Genomic DNA, 6,391 nt, shown 5'->3' with positions numbered 1-6,391 from the left:
TAGCTTTTTCTTTGATTGAGTTTGCCTTCCGTATACTTAAGACTTACTGTGATACTGAATTTTAGAATTATGGCTGGTTTCTGACAGCATTGAATCTAGAGTGAGCCTGTTTCCTTAAGTCTTCCCCCAAATTACCGAACCAGAGCCCAAATCCTGTACTAGATTCTAACACCCTCTAAGGAAACTCCCACAGTTCCCCATGGTACTCATGCTCCCTAGTTTCCACCAGTAACAAAACCAACTTGTTCAGCAACAGGTGTGTTCCTGGGTGGTCTTTGGCTGAAGGGCATTGACAACGGTTCTTTAATTCTTGGTTCCTTTTATTTATTTGTTTTCTTTCAATAGCAAGGCTTTCTCTTTTCAGGCAAAACAGAAAAACCAGACCAGCAGAGAGGAGAGAGACCAACAGTCAGACCTTCCCAGAGACAATCATGGTTAACATATTAGTGCAGACCTTTTCTAATTGCTTTTCTATAGATATAATTTTCCTCTTTAAAAATAGAACAAAATTACTCTATTTTATAGCCTGATTTTTTTTTTTCCAACTTACGACACCAACAGTTAAATTGTATGCATTACCTTAGCTAGGTTATGGTGCACAGTTGTTTGGTCAAACACCAATCCAGATGCTGCTTTGAAGGTATTTCACAGATGTATTGAGCATCTACATCAGCTGACTTTAAATAAAGGAGATTGCCTTTGATAATGTGGGTGGGCTTTATCCAATCATGTGAAGGTCTTCGAGCCAAATCTGTGGTTTCCTGGAGAGGAAGAAACATGGAAATGTTCCTCAGTTTCCAGCCTGCCAGACTTCAGAATTTCAGACTGGACTATAATATCAACTCGTCTGAATTTCTAGCCTGCCAGCCTACCCTACAAATTTCAGACTTGACACAGTCTCTGCCAATCATGTAAGCCAATGCCTTAAAATCTCTCTGTCTCTTTCTGTTTTTCCTGGAGAACCCTGATGAACATATAACCACTTTTTGATGTAAACAGAAGCATACATCTCTATCCTTTCTCTCCCAGATCCCCTAAAATGGGGAACACCCATCATATGCTTGTCCTATCCTTTGACCAACTCTCTAATAGACATAAAACAATTTTTTTGCTTCTTCTTATTAGCAGCCCAGAGCATATTTAACCATCTAAAGGGAATTAGAAATTTTAAAAGTAGAGGAACATAAAATCTCCCAAATTCTGAAAAGTATTTACATTTTTTTTGTCTAAAGAAACAAAAGGTCATAAAACTACTCCACAGGGGGTGGAAATTCCCTGCACTCACGTTTGCAATGTTCTTTTCAAACAAATTGTCACAGAGACTACACTGCTGTTGCCACCAGTGTGTTTTCAACCAAATCCAATGAAGCCACTGTAAATAAGGCTACGATAGAACATTCTTATAATTAAATTTTTTGCACACATCCTGAAAATATATCCTTACATTAAATTAAAGAAGTGAAATTGCTGAGTCAAGCAATCTGTACTTTTAAAGCTTGAGAGCTATAATTGTCCCCTTGGGATTAATTCCAATTCATGTGTTTATTAGGTAAAGTTTTTGAGCACCTCCTATATGCCAGAGTGTGCCAGGCCTGGAAATAAGCTATATCCTTGGCTTCAAAGAGTTCATGGCCTTTTTCAGTTGCCTTTCTGCCTAGTATAATGAGCCAACAGAAGGCACTCAATAAATGTTTGTTAAATAAATAAATGGATAAATGAATAAATGAATGAATACATATTAGTTGGCTTTTCCTGTGTAGCAAACTACCTCTTCACAGGCTTAAAATGACAAACTGTTATTATTTGTCACGATTCTGTAGGCCGGTTGGGTGGTTCCTCTTGTCTGGGGTATGTGACCTATCTCTGTGGCAGCTGGTGGCTCAGCTGAGGCTGTGCAATCTAGCATGGCCTCACTCACCTGTCTGGCCTTGAGCAGGCTAATTGGTCCGGGAGGGCTCAGCTCTGCTCCATGTGGCCTCTCATCCTCAGGCTTCCAAACACCAGCAAACAAGGGCAAGTGCCAAGGTACAAATACTGTTCAAAGCTCTGCTTCGGGGGCTGGGCACAGTGATTCAACCTATAATCCCAGCACTTTGGAGGCTGATGTGGGCAGATCCCTTGAGCCCAGGAGTTGGAGACCAGCCTGGGCAACATAGTGAAACTCCATCTCTACAAAAAAATAGAAAAATGAGCTGGTCATATGACCCACACCTATAGTCCCAGCTACTTGGAAGGCTGAGGTGGGAGGATCACTTGAGCCTGGGATGTTGAAGCTGTCGTGAGCCGAGACTGTGCCTTTGCACTCCAGCCTGGGCAACACAGTGAGATCCTTTCTCAAAAAAAATACAAAAAAACTGCCTCGACCACATTTGCTGCTTTCCCATGGATGGAATCAAGTCTTACAGTAAGCCCGGAGTGAGCGTAGAGGGTGTGGACTTGCGGTATGGTTCTCGGGAGGCAGATTCAGCGGCATTTTGGCAGTCTGTGCAGAAAAAGCGTGCCTGCCCTTGCTTCTTAGCTCGTGGCCTGTGTCCATTTACCTAGATGCTTCAGTTGGAAACTTGGTTCTTTGTTTTGGAAATTACACTTTGAACCCTGAACTTTTCCACTACATGCGTTTAACTCTGCCTTCAAAGAAATAACCCAGTGTGTTTGATTCCAGAAACTGTGGCTAAGAAAACCATTTCTGGGGCCTCAAACGCATGTTCACCACCCTGTGCTCTGACCTTTTTCTTCACAAGTGTGGGGAATGATAACTCAGTGTTGCTGAAGCCACCGGTGACTTATCTGATCTCTCCTCATGAGCACAGTTAAAGTTCAGCCTTTACCCTGGTCCCTCATCACATAGCCTATTGGACTCATTTTTCTACCTGCTTGGCCCTTGCCAGGTGATTGAACATAAAATTCCTTAGCGTCAATTAAACATTTGCCTCAGGATAGCAACGTGAGAGACCTTTTGGGGAGAAAAGGGGTGCCTCTCATTAAAATAAAACTGTGCCGATTTTCAAAGAACAGTTGCTAAAAGATCCCTTTGCTACCACTTCCAGCCTGGAAATCTCTGCCTCCTGTTAAACACACGTGGCATGTTCGAAATGGGAGAAAATAGCTGGTAGAAATCTCTTGCGTTCTTTACTCGAGAGGGCACAGAGGTTAATTTGGGGAATAGTTCTCTAATGGAAGCCAGACTGGGGAAAGTTAGGAAACAAATTTAAAAATTATGTCTCCAAAGTGAGTGAGAAAGTTGCTTTATTTATTTATTTTGCATTCAAGATAAATAACCTTTTATTAAAATTTTGGTGTTTGCTTGCTTGAGAGGGACACATTTTTATGGCATGGGCCCCCTCGCGCATGGGACTGTCTGGGTCAGTTGGATGAATAGAATGATCTTAATAGCTACAATTCAGTCTCCCTTTGGGGGCACCAGGTTCACAAGACTATCCTATAAGCTGTTTGTTCTGGCTTATTTGATTCGGAGAAAGCCTTTTGACGTTATCATATGGAAAAGCTTCCCTGCAAACGCAGATTCAACCAAGTTTATCTTCTAATTCTTCGCTTTCCGGTTGTACCCCACTCCACAAACACCACGCACACACATACACACACACTGAGACCCCACACAGATTTGTGTTGTTGCCCTAGGAACAGTGTAGAACAGTGCTTCTCAAATTATCTGGCGGTAAAGGGTCAGGTTTTGAGATTTCTGTTTTTGTTGTTTGAGACAGGCTTGCTGTGTCACTCAGCCTGGAGTGCAGCGGCACAATCTTGGCTCACTACGACCTTCACCTCCTGGGTTCAAGTGATTCTCCTGCCTCAGCCTCTGGAGTAGCTGGAGTTTCAGGTGCCTGCCACCATGCCCAGCTAATTTTTGTATTTTTAGTAGAGGTGGGGTTTTGCCATGTTGGCCAGGCTGGTCTTGAACTCCTGACTTCAAGTGATCCACCCTCCTCTGCCTCTCGGAGTGCTGGGATTACAGGCATGAGCTACTGTGCCCAGTTTTTGAGATTTCTAATCCATTGCAGACCAATGCAATAAAATAATTGACATAATTTAATAGAATAATATAAAACCAAGGCATACAAAATACAAGCTCAGTGTTTTTTATTATTAGATTCAGCAGACATAAAAGCACTCAAAGTCCTTTACAAGTTTCAAAACACTCCTAATGTCTGTACTTTAATTTGTTGCAAATTGGTAATAGCCAGTGGACAAGCAGTACCAGTTGGTGGCCCTGCTTACACAGCACCGATCTAGAATCCCATTTCAGTGGCCGACCGAGTGCTTAGCAAACGTCCATCCACATACTCATCTGCGTATCCTTCACACATTTATTCCACACCGGTAGCTCTGTGAGACACAGCTAAAACTGCAAACCCATCCCTGGTTGCTGTGATCGGGGAGTCTGCGGGGAGCATCTCACTCAAGTGTCAGGGGTCAGGCAAGGCCAGCTAGAGGAGGTGACATTTAAGCAGTCTAGAGCAAGGAAGAAAAATGGGTTATGTGAAAAGAGGGGTTTGGGAAGGTGAGCGGGCAAAATGAAGAAGTGCTTTCCAGGTAGAAGCAACTGCATTTGCAGATGTCCCAGACTGTTAGAGGTATAGCAGGTAATTTTCTTTGCCTGGATGCAAAGTTGGAGGAAGGGAGAGATGGGGCTGGGGCTGGAGAACTGGGGCCCTGGTGGGGGCTTTGACGTTGCGTGAAGGAGGAAGGGCTTTGTACCTCCTCCCGAGGAGCACAGGGAGCAGCTGATGACCTTGGCAGAGAAGCCCCCATCAGTAGATGTGCATTTAGGAGGCTCCCTGTGACTGCTGTGCGAAGAGGCTGGAGGCCAGCTATGAGGAGCACAGCCTAGACAGATGCAGAGCCCACAGGGCCCTCAGAGTATTTGCAAAAGAGAAAGAAAAGAGCCCGGGAGCGGTGGCTCATGCCTGTAATCCCAGCACTTTAGGAGGTTGAGGCAGGCGGATCACTTGAGGCCAGGAGTTTGAGACCAGCCTGGCCAACATGGCAAAATCCTGTCTTTACAAAAAATAGAAAAATTAGCCTGTTGTGGTGGCACAGGCCTGTAGACAGCTACTCCAGAGGCTGAGACATAAGAATCACTTGAATCTGGGAGGCGGAAGGTGAAGTGAGCCGAGATTGTGTGACTTCCCTCCAGCCTGGGTGACAGAGTAAGACTGTCTCAAAAAAAAAAAAAAAAAAAAAACGAGAGAGAGAGAGAGAGAGAAAGAGAAGAGAGTTTTCAAGGAAGCCCTCGAACATAGAGCAATGCAGCGTGTGGGTGTGGGTTGCCCAGAGCTGGCCCAATGAAGAGTGGGGTTGAGCCAACCTTCAGGCCACAGCTGCTTCTACTGCCAGCCTGGCACCATTCAAGAACCAATACACAGCCCAGATGGCTAGTTTTCCTAGGGTTTCCTTTTAAAAAGTGTGAGTTCTCCTTCATCCAAGTTACAGGAAAGCAATAGAGACTTGACAGAAAGGAAAGGATTCACTCCATACCACGTTGGAAAAACAAGCTCAGAACCATAGGTCTGCAATTCCCAAAGCTCTCATTCTTGCCTTTTGGTTTTTTGTTTGTTTGTTTTTAGGTTTTTAGTTTAGTGTCATTTTAATTAATTTATTAAGTTTTTGTTTTTTAGTTGAGGAGAGCACGAACACAGTCCCACACTACCACAAATTATGTAGTCACATTTCCCACATTTGGGAAAACTGCAGGAGTCAGCACATCTGGAGTGCAATGGATAAGACTTGCCCTGGGAAAACTCCCTTCATGATCACAGTATCTCCCCTTTGAGGCAGTTAATTTTTTTAGAGATAGGGTCTCAGTATTTTTTTTTTTTTTTTTTTTTTTGAGACAGAGTTTTGCTCTTCTTACCCAGGCTGGAGTGCAATGGCGCGATCTCAGCTCACCACAACCTCCGCCTCCTGGGTTCGGGCAATTCTCCTGCCTCAGCCTCCAAAGTAGCTGGGATTACAGGCACGCGCCACCATGCCCAGCTAATTGTTTGTATTTTTAGTAGAGACGGGGTTTTACCATGTTGACCAGGATGGTCTCGATCTCTCGACCTCGTGATCCACCCGCCTCGGCCTCCCAAAGTGCTGGGATTACAGGCTTGAGCCACCGCGCCTGGCCAGGGTCTCAGTATATTGCTCAGACTTGAGGGTAGTGGTACGATCATAGCTCACTACCACCTTGACTTCCTGGGCTCAAGGATTTCAAAGATCCTCCTGCCTCAGCCTCCAGAGTAGCTGGGAGGTGGCTTGAACCACCATGCCTGAAATTAAAAACAAAGTAAAACAAAAAACAAATAAAAAAACAGCAGCAATTACCCAAAGCTCAGCATTTGATGTTTGTAATGCATGCCTCATCCCTGAGAGGCATGAGATGAGATGT

General features: G+C 44.3%; 1 non-coding gene across 1 annotated transcript; it reads right to left on the bottom strand.

Moving 5' to 3' along the window:
- Positions 1-5,636: 5,636 nt before the first annotated feature.
- Positions 5,637-5,800, bottom strand: LOC120367289 (U1 spliceosomal RNA). Its single transcript, XR_005581701.1, has one exon. It is a non-coding gene; the product is annotated as a U1 spliceosomal RNA (small nuclear RNA).
- Positions 5,801-6,391: the final 591 nt, after the last annotated feature.

The sequence above is a fragment of the Saimiri boliviensis genome, chromosome 8 (genome assembly GCF_048565385.1).
Source record: "Saimiri boliviensis isolate mSaiBol1 chromosome 8, mSaiBol1.pri, whole genome shotgun sequence".
Lineage (NCBI taxonomy): Eukaryota > Metazoa > Chordata > Mammalia > Primates > Cebidae > Saimiri > Saimiri boliviensis.
This window is presented reverse-complemented; position numbering and strand designations above follow the sequence as displayed.